The 14,096-nt window shown below is 57.2% G+C and overlaps 1 protein-coding gene across 2 annotated transcripts in view; it reads right to left on the minus strand.

Annotated features, from left to right (window-relative positions):
* Window positions 1-14,096, minus strand: part of IQSEC1 (IQ motif and Sec7 domain ArfGEF 1) — a 371,367-nt gene that overhangs the window by 137,804 nt on the left and 219,467 nt on the right. Inside the window, exon 3 of one of the 2 annotated variants that reach the window (XM_078074599.1) lies at window positions 8,235-8,280. The exons of the other annotated variant lie outside the window; for it this stretch is intronic. The gene's annotated coding sequence lies outside the window, so the exon portion shown is untranslated. The remainder of the gene's footprint in view (window positions 1-8,234; window positions 8,281-14,096) is intronic. 2 annotated transcript variants of the gene reach the window in all.

Below are 14,096 nucleotides of genomic sequence, written 5' to 3' on the forward strand. Positions count from 1 at the left end.
TCTCTAGTTGAAATAAGCAGCTCCGCTCCTCCCCCAGCCTCAGCCTCTGGCAGAGCTCCAGGATTATTTTACATTAATTTAAGATCTCTAATGAAGAATAATTAACAGCTTCAAGGGAGCCTGGCACACCCTGTGTTTAGAAGTGGTTAATTATGCATTGTCTGCAAAACATCCTTTTCATACTCTTAAGTTTTGGGTCGCTGTTTTAAACAACGGAATATGGCATCAGGAAAAAAGCCAAGAGGTTCTGTTTGCAAAGCCTTCCTGGGCGGGGGAGGGGGGGCGGGATGGAAGGTCTGTGTGGGCCAGGACAGCCACCATTTCCTATGCCCCTACTAAGTGCTTTCCCAGAGTTGTCCCTGTCAATCCCCACAAAAGCCCTGAGAGGTGGGCTAGCAGCCCTCCCACATCGTACAGGGGCGGGCTTGGAGGGAAAGTGAGTTTCTGAGCGCTCTGCCAGGATGAGGTCTGATCATAAAGCCAAGTTCTTGTCTCCCTGATGTGTCACCGTTATTTATGGTCACTCACTGGGGATGGAGAGAGGACTGACCCAGCCCTGAGCATCTCATTTGCTGGGATGCATAGTTCGACTCCTCAGCTGGCAGCGAGTGGCCTCCGCAGCCAGATCACCTGGTAAAATCCGGATGGTCCCACTGACAGGCCATGGGACTCTGGGCAAACTACTTCTCCTTCCTGTGCCTCAGTTTCCCCTCAGCGGGAAAACGGGATAATCACATCCCCCACTTGTTTGGGTTGCCGCAGGGTCGGGGCTTGGAATGGGACCTCACATGTAGTGGGTGCTCAGTGAGCTTCAGCATTATCGTCACCTACTCTGCCTTCCTTTCTAGGCTCATCCCCTTACAGGTACCCTACACTTCAGCCTCACATTTGGCCATTTCTGAACCATGCCAGGCTCGGTCCTACTTCCTTCTGTTTGTTTAAGCCATGCTCTCTGCCCTTCCCTGTCTGGAAAAATCCCACTCCTACAGCCAGCTCAGATGCCACCTCCTGCAGGAAGACTTCCTGGATTTCTCCCAGACAGCCTCCCTCATGCTGCTGGTAGTTTTGTGCCACTTCTACCTCCCATCTTTAATTTTCATGGCTTGTTAGTGGGTCTATTCCCCTTGGAGCCTGGGAGCTCCTTGAGGATTATATCCCATTTGTCTCTGGGCTGCAGTAGGAGCTTGGGAAAAGAGCCCCAACTCTGAATATGAACTTCCCACGGTGGGCGGGGGCCAAGGGGGCTGTCACCAGCTCCCCCTGGAGGCTGAGCCAGGCTGCTCACAAGGATCATGGGACTCCCAGAGGTGACACTCAGCTTGTCCCCCCCTCCCTCCCTATATTTCTCATGGGGTCCTCACTGTGTGCAGCACAAAGCCCAGCCCCAGGTCCTGGACTCCAGTCCCTGGCACCCCCTCCGAGCTCCATGGTCTTTTGCTACCACCTGCAGACATCTGCCCTTTGAAAGCTTCTGGTTTCTTTCCCCACATGCTTTTCCCTTTGCCTGGAAACCCACCTTCTTCTCAGCCCTGCCAACTTCTCTAGACTCTTCACTGCCCGCTCAGCTGTCACCTCCTCCGTGAAGCCCCCACACCCTGACCGCGACTCCTACCTTTTCCACCTGAGCCCCTGTGGAGCAGGGCTGTGCCTCAGTCATCCCTCCCGCTCCAAGGCCCTGGTGTGCTTGCATGGCCTCAAGTTGGGGAGCACTCAAGAGAGACTGTCTTAGAACAAGAGGGACCTAGGTCCAAATCTTGTGGCCTCACTTACTTGGCTGCCTGCCCTGCAGTCTCTACTGGCTCACCTGCTCAGAGTGGGGGCTTAGTGCCTCTTTAGCAGTAGGGCTGACAATGAATGAACATGGAAAGTGCCCCACCTTCCGCTGTCACTTGATAACTAACAGCCAGAATATGCCAGGTGCCCCAAGGCTCTAACAACCAGCTCCCCGGGGTGAGGGTGGAGTTTCGGCCACCTGCACAGGGTGGAGATCCCACCTGGTGGGGCCTTCCGCTCAGATGTGGCAGTGCTCATCAGATGCAGGACAGGCCTCTTTCCCTGGCACCCGCCCAAGAACAGGGACTTGCTTTCTGAGGCTGCCGGGAGACCCTCAGGGCCCGCCCCCTTCGGAGAAAGCCCCTGGAAGAGAAAAGAAAAGCTGCCATGCTTTCCCAGAGCTGCTCGCATGCTAATAGCTGTGGACTTCACAGAGTGTGAAATCAGGAAAAACTAATTCCCTCAGAATAGCTGGTATTCTAATTCCCTCCTCCCAGGTCTTTCATTACATGCCGTTGAAGGAGACCACGGGGATGGCCCACAATGCCCTTCCCGCTGGCCTAGGCCCCCGCGTTTCTCGGCCAAGGTGTGCGAGCAGACAGAACACACGTGCAGAAGACATTGTCAGGTTTGTTAACCTCCGGGCTCGTGGTGTCTGCAGGGAGCAGTCCCCAAATGCCACTATAATCAGTTCCAAACACCAAAAGATGGGGAAACTGGGTCTCAGAGAGGGAAAGCAACCTGTCCAAAGTCACACAACAAGGGAAGGGACTTGAACTCCGGTCTCCTGACCTCCAGACCAGGGATCCCCCATTCAGCCTCCCCAAATAGGTCTCAAATTCCTGCTTGGGATGCAGGCAGTCACACCTGTGAATCACATGAGCCACCCATTAGGCCGGAGGGAATGTACCGTGGAAGGGCCAGGCTGCCCTCCTGCGGGGTCACACCTGCCCAAGATCCAGTCCACTCCAGGGCTGATCCCAGCAGCAAGAAACAATGAAACACAGCATTTGGCCACTGAACACTCTGGGGCGAGCACTTCCCTGCAGAAAGCCTACCAGTTTCAGGGCTAGAGGGAGATGAGAGTACAATTAAGCCGAGTTGCAAAGTGACCCGCGGCAAACGCCCCCGCCGTTCTTGGTCAGTGGCGGGGACCCCCCCGGCCGACCTGAGGAGGCCCTGCAGTCCGCGGGCTGGGGGGTGGGGGGGACTTCACCTCACAGCCCGTTGCCCTGTGGCAGAGGTCCTCCCCGGAGGGTCCACGTACCTTTTATAGACTCCATGCAGCGGCTGCAGGCACAGGAACTGCCAGTAATCCAGGCAAAAGGCCTTGAACTTGAGCATTTTCACCTTTCAGTCTCCAGCCGGCCCACCGCGGTTCCTCCACCGGGACTCAGAGAGGGGTTGGGGGGAGCTGGGGGCCTGGCCACTCTGGCCCACCCTGGTCCCGCCGCAGCCCCCACTCACATGGCCCGGCCCTGCCCAGCCGGCTCCTAGAGCACACGCCTCCAATACAAAGAGCAGCGTGCACAAAAGCCTAGCAACTCGTTGGTGCTGCTCACCCGGGGCAGTCTCAGACTGCTGCTGTCTCTGGCGGCTGGTTCTTCTTGGGGTTCCCCTGGGGCTCCCCAGGGCAAACCAAGGCAGCCCTGGCTGTGCCCAGTGGCAGGGGCCCCCGGCCCGTCATCCTGGGGGGCCTAGATGCTGGGGCTCCTGATGGCGGCTCAAAGCCTCTTCTTCCAACCAGGCCCCGGACACTCGGTGGCCTCACCCGCACCTGGCCGGGTGGTTGCCCACCCGCCTGCCTGGCCCAGAGTGGCTCTGGCCCCAAAGACCCGGGCGTGAGGCCAGGAGGGGGCAAAATGACAGGCGAATGCCGACCTTGCTACCCAGATCGGTTATGTTTGGTGGAATCCCAGTCCGGCCTGGGTGAGCGAGAACTCACCACTTAGCCACATGGTGTGGGTGGGAGCAGCTTGGCTCTGAAAGGCAGGCAGAGAAAGACTGACAGGGCCGCCGGAGCCGTTGCCCGGGTGACGGGGACACATTGATAAAATCTAAAATGGAACCTCGATGACAGCTGCTCATTGGCTGCTGGGAGGGGACTCCCGCCGCCAGCCAGGGAGGGCGGGAGGGAGGAGAGCCGTGGGGCTGAGGGGCCACGGGCTGTTGGGCGGGAACGAGGGGGCCACGGGCAGAGTGGGTGGCTGTGTGGCCCCAGGCCGTCCCAGGCAACAGAGCAGAACCATGCGGCCTGGCCTCTCTCCCCATCCCTGCCGGTGGGTCCTGCTTCTGCTCTGACCGCTCTAGGGATCATTCCCTACACACCAGCCACAGGGACCTTAAAATGTAACTCTTCTCCATACCCTCATGTGGCCACATGCCACTCTCAGAAGAAAGGCCAAACTCCTGACCGACAAACTGGCTCCTGCTGGCCGTCTGACCTCTCTAGGCTCCCGACCCGCAGACACCCGCCCCCCCTTCATGTCCCCTAATCCACAACACCCTTTTCCCATGCAGTGCTCTCCGCCGGAGGAGCCCCCTCCTCTGGGGCAGCAACTCATCATCCATCAGATATCACCTCCAACACCTCCTCAGAGCCTCCTTCACCCCGCGCCCTAATTTGCTCCCCTGGATGTGCCCTCCTCCAAAACGATCCTGGTTACTTATTTACCACCGCTCTGCGCTGGCTGCAGCATGCGCATCTCCTGGGCAGGGCCCCCGCCTCTCTCTCTTTTCACCGCCCATCCCCCAGCTCGGCCCCAGCTGGGCCCACCACAGGCACCTAGTCATCATTAGTGGAAGGAACGAAGGAGCTTGGGTAGCAGAATGGAAGGGTCTTAGCACACGAAATGCCCTCCTACGAACAGCACACCCCCCGCCCCCCACTCCAGGTCCCTGGTTGGCTCAACATCATTTATACAGTGGTGGTCCCGTGGGGTCCTTACGACCCTCCCCTGCTCGGAGATGAGGGAACTGAGGCTCAGAAAAGACTCCGTACCATGCGTGAGAGGGGACATCCAGGAGACGGCAGCCTCAGATGGGAGCTGGTGCTGAGTCAGGCTGCCAGGCTCCTGGGGGCCAGGTGCGGAACCAGGGGCCTGATCCCAGCCCCGCACTCTGACAAAGCCAAAGAACAGAGTCACCTGCGCCAGGAGGGCATTCTCTGGCATTGGCACGCATGCTGCTTCTAGAACAGTGGTCCTCAACCAGGGGCGATTTTGCCGCTCCCCGCCGCCCCGCCAGGGGCCAGGTGGCAATGTCTGGAGAAATCTGGGGTTGCCACAACTGGGGAGGGGTGTGCTACTGGCATCTAGTGGTGTATAGATGCTGCTCAACATCCTCTGATGCACAGGATGGCCCCCACAATAAAGAACAATCCCTCCCCAGCTGTTAGTAGTGGTGAAACAGAGAAACCCCGCCCTGGAGAGTAACTCGCCTGGAAATATCCCATCGTGGACAGTTACAACTGGAAGGGCATTCGAAATGGCTCAGTCCAAGGCTCCTATTGTACAAACAGGGAGTGTGAGGCCCAGCCAGGGAAAGGGCACACCCAGCATCATTAGTCTGCGCCCAAGCTGGACCCAGAAAGCCCCGCACTGTCCGGGGCTGGGGAGACATGAGCTGCTGGAGAACCGGGCTGATAACCGCGGGGCAGATGGGGAAGGAGGGTGACAGTGGCCATCTGCCAAGGGTGAGGAGCCTGTCTGCCTGTTTGCCAAGGTAGCACAGGCCTCGTGAAGTGCCGCCCCGCCCCTCTCCCCCTACCAGGACATCAGCTTCCCTCTCACGCCTGTGGCAGAGGAAGCCGGCTGTGCCTTTGAAAGGAGGCAATTGCTGGCTGGGACCTTTGTTTCTGAATTCCCAAGCTGTGAATGGGGCCTCCAGAACCTCCGTGGGATGGACGGGCAGAATGGCACCTCTTCCACTGGGGCCTGAGGGCCAGGTTTCCCCGAGGCTCCCACAGCGCTGCCGCACAAAAAGCGCACGGAGGCCAGGTGCTGGTGGGAGAGGCTTGGTGGGGGCCCTGGGTCCTGGGCCTGGGTCGGACACCAATATTCCTCTGGTCTCTGCATCTCAGTTTTCCTCATCTGTGAAATGAGAACATTGAGCCTGGCTCTGCCTGTGCCCCAAGGCTGCCGCGAGGGTCAGCAGTCAGGATGCATGGGACTGCAACATCACAGATCCCAACTGGCACCTGCCCCTTTTCTGTTCCTCAAATGCACCAAGCACGTTCCACCTCAGGACCTTTGCACGGGCCATCCCCACTGCCTGATGCTCTTCCTCCAGTCACGTGGCTCACCTCCACTTTCCTTCTGGTGTCTGGTTAAATGGTCCCTCCTCACAGAGGCCTTCCCTGACCACCCTGTTATCACTCTCTATCCTCTTCACCCGGATTTATTTTTCTTCATAGAATTTACCACCACCTGACATGGTATTTTAAAGCCCGATTCCTTTGTTTGCTGCCTGTCCCTCCGCCTGACACAGCATCTCAGCAAAGACAGCAACACTGTTCCCCACAGTATCACAAGCACCCGACACCCATAGGTGCTCATGAAATAAGGGCTGGGTGGAGGAGGGGGAAAGGGCAGAGCTAGGGGGTCCTGCTGTCTGCTCTGACCCCTAGCTTGGTCCTCTAGGGCTATGAAGACACTGGGTCATTGGCTTCGAGGTCAAGTGTGACCAGCCTTGGGGGTGGTGGTTACCGTGGCCGTTTCCTGACCATGACCTCCTGTCTGGTCTGGTGAGAGCTGGGTCAGGGTCAAACCTGAGGGGAGCAGGGGACATGTGACAGCCCCTCCCCAACCCCCAGACACTCAGGGACAAAAGCCCCATGCACCCTCCCTTCATTCTAGAGCCTTCCCCGCCTGGCCCTGAGCAGAGTGCTGACTAGGGGCTGGCAGAGCAGATAAAGCGGCGGGGAGCCACACTGCTGGGTGGTTTTCAGAGAAACCAGTGGCTCAGCGTCTTTACAGCAGTTTCGTGACCGTCTCACCCTGGGCTCGGCCCGTTCTGTCACAGACACCCACACACCTGCCCAGCACCCCGGGCCAGCCAGGCCGGGCCGTCCGGCGGTGAGCACGTGAAAATGCAGTGTGGCCGTGGGGGTGTGGGAGCCCGTGCGCGGGCGGGTGCGAGCAAGGGGCTGACCGCATGAGGAATGGAGCGTGCGCGGGTTCTGGACGCAGCGTGTGTGATGGTGCCGGCGCAGTCCCAGGAGCTGCGGGCACGAGGAGGTGTGTCCACGCGGGCGAGGAGTGTGCTGTGGCCTTGGGGAGTGTTCACAGCACGCTCTGCTCACCGGCTGAGAATCCTGAACAAGTGACTTCTGTAAAATACTAATGTATTAGTTCTGTGCGGTGGTGAGGAGCTGGGTTACTGTGGGCTTTTGTCACATGTGCCCACTCCTGTCAGTATCACATGTGGCCGTGGCCATGGGGCGTCCCCATACAGGATTATCTGAGTGTGGGAGCCGCTGTCCACCCCCCAGGGGGGCTGCCAGCACCACGACGGCTCGAGGAAGCAGCACCCGGATGGTCACCCCTCTGCCCTCCTCAGAGCCTCAGGCAGCCTTAGGCTTTCAGAGCCGGTGGCCGGGACCATCCCATCCCAGTGGAGCATCCATGGCTCTTGTCCCCAGCACAGGGGGCCCAGGCCCTGCGGTGTCTCCAGTGCTGGGGCTCAAAACCTCATGGGCCTCCTTTCAGGCTCCCCAGAGGGACTCAGCTCAGCCCGACCCTCTGCCTCACCCCTCCTGGCTCTGCACGCTGGGCCACATCCACCCTTGCGGATCGTCACCAAGTACGCCCCTTCTCGGCAGCGCCTCGCTTCCCACCCCTCACAAGGACCAGCCTATTTCTAGTCCACGAGGCCAGTCCCCTCCTCCCTGGCTCAGGCTGCTACGTCAGACACGGCTCCCCATGCCAACACCACTCCGGGACCAGCGGCCTGTGACTTGTCTTTTGCGCCCCTGGCCTGTGAGCAGAGACTGACTGACTTCCGATCCACAGGACCTTCCTCAGTGTCTCGGTCTCCAACCCTCTCGTGTGAAGTTAGAGCATGTCTTTTTCTGAAGACATCTTATGGAAATGTCAAGGTGCAAAACACATGTGAAGGCAGAGGCCCTCGGACAGCCCCGCTCCCCCCAACTACCATCCGAAAACCGATAGAAAGCATCAGCTTCGCCCTTGGGTCGCTGCCCTGTTGTCATGGGAACTGGTGGCCGCAGGCTGGCCCTCAGAGGGACCCCAGCCTTGGATCTCAGAGGAACCATTAGCTGAGCCCTAGTCCTCAGGGGACCATTCCTCCCTGGACTGGTTCTCAGAGGATGTGTCAGCAGTACCTCTGGTCCCGGGGGGAGGTTTAGGGCTAAACGGGGAGACTAATTTCCCGTGATGCCTCTTGGGCCCACCCTCGGTGCCGATGGGAAGAGCGGGCCCAGAGGAGAGGGAGAGACAGTAGCTGTAGTGGTCAGTGGACAGGCTGCTTCCGGTCTCCAGGGAGCTCCTGAGGCGGCAAAAGTGAGACAGGGTTACCCATGGCCCCCACACGACAAATGCTCCCGGGGCTCATGCCGGCTCAGGCCACACTGGGTGGACCCAGGACAGGTCCTGGGGTAGGTGAGCAGCCCTGGGAAACGTGTTTGGCCCCCACATGCAAGAAACCATGTGCTTTCTTTCTCTCTGACAGGTCAGTGAGAAGCTGCCCTGTCTCCATCCCACACGCCAGTTCGGGAGCTCAGTTACAAAGGACCCTTGGCAACATCAAGTCCAGCTACTCCCTGCTCACTGGGGAAACCAAGGCCCAAGGTCCCACAGGGAGTCTCCCAGCCTGAGGCTCCTTGTAGCCAGAGACCCAACGGGGGCCTGGGCCTGCCACCTTGCAGCTCTGCCCACTGGCCCTCTTGCCACTGACCAACCCTGCCCATGCACGAGCTGGCCCCTGCCTCCTCACCCTCCTCTCATCCTACCCCCACCTCCAACCACCCTGCTACCTTGCTGGTCCTGCAACATGCCAATCTCATTCCTGCCCCAGGGCCTTTGCACTTGTTCCCTTTACCTAGGATGCTTGGCCCCCATCGCCACATTTGACACTCACTTTCCCCTCAGAGAGGCCTTCCTGGTGTGTCTAAAGCAGCCCTGCCCCTTATGCTCTCATCCCATCACTCTGTTTTATTTCTTTCAGAGCCCCACGTGAAAGGAGCTAAGCCATTTAGCTGTGGGCTTGTTCACTGCCTATCTTTCCAGGCAGGGTCTTGTGTGTCCTGGTCATTGTTGGCCCCACTGAGGAGACCAGTCAATCCTGCCACCTGCTATAAATGGTGGGTCAGAGGTGGTGAGTGCAGGTGAATGCAGTCAGAGGAGGGGAGGGAGCCCCACCCGAGGTCCCACAGTGGCCTGCGAGGCAGCCTCTTAGCCTCATCATGGCTGAGGATACTGAGGCTCAGAGCGGGGAAGCACCATGGGTCTAACAGCTCGAGACTGGGACTGGGCCAGGATTGGGACTCAGGTGTGTTTGGCCTGGGACCACCATGCTTATCCCTAAAGGGGCCTCCCCTTGGAGTCCTCGTAGACTACAGGCCAGGCCCATGAACTCCATGCCCGGAGTCCAGAGCCCCTGCACAGAGACTTGATGCCCAGCTCTGGATCTGGGCCCAGAGCCAGCCGAACCTGGGGTCAGACCCCACTCCACCCTCACTCGCCATGGGTTTGCTACAAGTCCCTTTACCCCTCCGTGCCTCAGTTTCCACATTTGTAAAAGGGGGATAAGTAAATCGTTCATGGGGGCAAATAATGGATTTGAAACGACTATGGAGAAACACAAGCCTCTGTTCGCTGTGCATGGTAGCATGGCCAGTGTCCTCGACCTCTGGGGCCTTGGGGTATGGCCTGGCTCCCCAGCACAGCCTGTCCCTGCCCTCCTGGGGAGCGGCTATTATGACACTGGACACACCCTTGGAGGCAGTGTCCCTGGACTACACCTCTCCTCCCGTGCCACGCTGCCTGTCCTCCCGGGACGCCACCTCTCCCCACCGTGGCCACCCTGCGCATCCCTCCCCCACCCGATGCCTCAGAAGTCCAGGGCCCCTGCTTCCTGTGGGCCTGTGCTTGGCACTTGGGCTTTGCCATTCTGAGCCAACTCTGGGTGCTTGCCATGGGTCATCCAAGCTTCAGCCTCGGTTTACCTACTTGCCCTTAGTAGGCTGACCCTCCTTCCACATCCCCACACTGACCTGCAATTCTGGTCCAGTGAAAGCATTGCTGGTTTGCTGGATCCCACGTTCAGTGGGTTAGATCCCCCAGAGCAGAGCCCTGCCCCAGGCCCCTCCTCCTTCTCCAACCCCAGCTGCAGAGGCTGCAGACCGGCTCCCCTCCCCCCGGAGCCAGAGCTCACTCCAGGGCTCAGCAACTCGGCCTGTGTCAACGAGGCCTTGCCGAAGCTCAACGAGAAAAGAGGACGTAAAGGGCGGTGTCAGGATGCTCTCCAGTCACTTTTCCAGACTGTTCACTGTCCTGTGCCTGCTCAGGTGGGTGATGGCTTTTCCAGGGGGAGAGAGGGCGGGGCTGGCCAGGCAGGCTCTACCTCCCTCCCGAGGCAGGACCCCATACTGGCAGTGGCAAGGAGCTCCTGCCTTCGGGGAGTCCCTAGTCCTGACAAGGGGACCCAGCATTCAGCACCTCTCCCCCAACAACTGGCCCCTCAGATGCAGATGTGCCATGGGAGCAAATACCAATATGATGTGACAGGGACACAGCAAAGTGATGCCAAGATGCCTGGGCACAGAGCCACTTGACACAGCACAGGGATTCGGCTCCCTAGATCTAGTCCTGCTCTGACTACATTATGAGAACCTGGCAACATCCCAGCCGGCCACAGAGAGCCCACCTAGTGCTAGGGGCTGTTCCCACACACGTCCTCATCTAACCCTTGCACAACCCTCATGAGGCACAAAGCAAGTGCAGCTCAGGGGCCCTGTACGTGGGACACCATTCTGTTTCCTGGCTGAGCATACCTGCATTTGGAACCAACCACCTGAGCTCACACCACAGTTCCAACCTTGGTGGTGACAGAAACCCTAAGCCTCGGCCGCCTCCTGGAACAAGGGGTGGCAATAACATCACATGGATGATGAGAGGAGAGATGAGAAAGAAAAAGCGTTTTGTAAACCAGAAAGCGCCAGTGCATGCATATTTGAGGTACTCCTACAGCTATTATCATACATGTCAGAGTGTATATTGAGATGTCAGGCCTTAAACGTTCAAACATGAGTTCTAGAGCCAAGAGGGCCAGGGTTCAAATCCTAGCTTTGCCACATACTAGCTGTGTGACCTAGGGCAAGTTAATGAACCTCTCTGTGCCTCAATTTAGTCTCCCCAACTGTAGTGTTTTGGGAAGAGGCAACTGGCTTATACATTTAAAGCACTTAGAACGGGGCACCTGGGTGGTTCAGTCGTTAAGCGGCTGCCTTCGTCTCAGGTCATGATCCCAGGGTCCTGTGATCGAGCCCCGCATCGGGCTCCCTGCTCGGCGGGAAGCCTGCTTCTCCCTCTCCCACTCCCCCTGCTTGTGTTCCCTCTCTCGCTGTGTCTCTCTCTGCCAAATAAATAAAATCTTTAAAAAAATAAAAAATAAAGCACTTAGAACAATGCCAGGCACAGAGTCAGCATTCCATAAATGCCAGCTATCACTAGTATAGATAGGATTCAAAAGAATTACTCAATATACCTTATATTATGTAACATACATGATATAGATTATATTAATATATAATACCAACAGTAAGTCAGCAAAATATCAATGTGTTACATTAACACTAATCCTGTATTAATACAAATTTGTTTTATTCACATATATAAAATCCTCATTTTATATGTGGGGAAACTTCTTCAAGCCACTAGTCTTACTGGAGGACTGGAGTTGCTTTACCTCTCCCCGCGCTGGGCACCCTGGACCAGGCTCGGACATAGGGCTCTCAGTCAGCCAGGCAGGGCTTCAACTCCTCCTCCTGTCTCCCGTTCAGGCGCAGGGGATAAGTAGCCCCTTCTGGCCACCCTGGACAAGGTGACTGCCCTGGGACAGTCCTTCCTCGGAAGCCCCTGCCCCCCCGCCCTACTGTACTGGGCTCCTGGGGAGGCCACTTCCTTTACCTTCAGAATAAACCGGCTGCTCCAGTCCTCTCTAGCACAGCTCCTAAACAGCACCCAGCCGTTTATACCAAGTTCAGGAACAGGAAAACTGCTCTGTGCTGGAACAAGTCAGGAGAGAGCCCCCCTGGGGGATGGGCCATGACTGGCAGGGCCACGAGGGGGGCTCCTGGGGGGGCTGGGTCATCGGGGTTTTGGGGCCTTGGTGCTGATCACATGAGTGTGTTGTCTGCGACAATTCCACAGGCTGTACACTGTATTTCAATAAAAATTTACATTAAAAAAACCTGTGTGGTTCAGCCCCAGCCTGGAGCAGCAGGAAAAACCCAGAGCTTGAGCCTGTTATAGCTGGAGGCCCCTTCAGGCACCCTACAGCAGCTGTGTGTCCTCAGGAAAACCCCTTCCTCTCTCTGGCCTCAGTTTCCCTCTGCTGAATGAGGAAGTGGTCAGTGTTTCTATTCCCGGCTGTACGGTGGAGACGGCGCTTTTCAGAACTCTGGTGGAGACGGCGCTTTTCAGAATTCTGATGTACTGATGCCTGGGCCTTAAGCCAGGCCAATTAAGTCATATAACCTCTGGGGGCGTGTTCCTGCACTGTGGGTGTTCTGTTTTGTCTTTTTAATTCTTTACTTGGAAATAACCATAGATTCACAGGAAGTAGTAAAATACAATGTCCTGGGAGGTCTCACGCACCCCCTTCCCCAGCCTCCTCCAGTGATAACATCTTGCACAACTACAGGGCACCATCCAGGCTGACATAGGTACCATCCACCACGGTTATTCTGACTTCACCCGTGAGACAAGCACATGTGTGTGTGCGCGTGTGTGTAAGTGTGCACGCATGCGTGTCTCCATGTAATTTTAACACACATGCAGCTTGGTGTAACTCCCACCGTGATCAACGGCACAACGGTTCCCCCACCAGGCTCTGTGCTCCCCCCGCAGCCACGCCCGCCTCTCGTCCCCAGTCCCTCCCTGCTGACAACCACCCATCCATTCCCTGTCTCCCTAAGTTTGCCATTTCAAGAACGCTCTACAAATGGAATCGTACAATGTGTAACTCTTTAAGACTGGCTTTTTTCACTTCGTGTAATTCCCTGGAGGTTCATTCGAGTTGCTGAGTAACTCATTACCTCCTCTGGATGGCTGCGGACGGAATGCGTACTCCACGGCCCGGACGCACCACAGTTGTCCACTCGCCCACCGACGGACATCTGGGTCGTGTCCAGTTTGGGGGCCCTAATGAACAGAACCGCTATGAACATTCTGATACGGGATTCTGTGTGAATGTTAAGTCTTCATATCTCTGGAATAAGTGCCCAAGAGTGCAACAGCCGGGTTGCACGGTGAGCGTACATTTATTTTGAAAGGGAACTGCCAAACTGTCTTCCAGGGTGGCCGGACCGTCTCAACCGTTTCCAGCAGTGATGTAGGCGTGATCTAGTTTCTCTGCATCCTGGCCAGCGTTTCGTGCTGCCACAATTTTTTATCTTAGCCATTCTCAGAGCTATGAAGTGAGATCTCACTGTGGTCTGAGTTTGCAATTCACTGATGACTAATGACGACCACTGTTTCCTGAGTTTCTCTGCCACCCGTGTATCTTCTCTGGTGAAATGTCTGTTCTCGTGCACCTTCATTTTTAAAAGCTCCCCAGATGGGTTTAATAGGCAACCAGCTAATCCCCTAGCACCATGTGAACTTGGAAAGTTTAAAAAGAACCTGGTCGCTGCTATAAGAATTCTGGGCGGCCCGTGCTTTCTGGAAGGGATACTTGGAGGGCTCCCTGGTGGGTCCAGGCTGCCACAGGTGGCTCTGAGCTACTATGTCTCAGGCCCGAGGGGACCCTGTCTCTTCCTGAGAAGGAACGGGGAGACAACAGAGAGCAGAGACAGAGGGCATGGGAGGGGACCCTCCTGGGAGCCCCTCACTCCAGGGAGTCAGCGCAAAGCCCACGGGAGCCTCTACGAGTGGATTTGTCTGTAGAAAGCAGTGGGTGGCTAAGTCCATGTGTGGGGTGAGGGCATGACCCAGGAGGGAACCTGAGGCCAGGCAGCTCCAGCCTGTCACAGGCCCTGGAAGGGACATATTTGTGGAATTTACGTCAATCTCCAAAGGGGTGGGGGAGGCCGCACCCCTCTGTTACACTGTCCCTCCCTCCCTGTCATTAAATAAGCTGGT

The sequence above is a fragment of the Halichoerus grypus genome, chromosome 1 (assembly GCF_964656455.1).
Source record: "Halichoerus grypus chromosome 1, mHalGry1.hap1.1, whole genome shotgun sequence".
In the NCBI taxonomy this organism is placed as follows: domain Eukaryota; kingdom Metazoa; phylum Chordata; class Mammalia; order Carnivora; family Phocidae; genus Halichoerus; species Halichoerus grypus.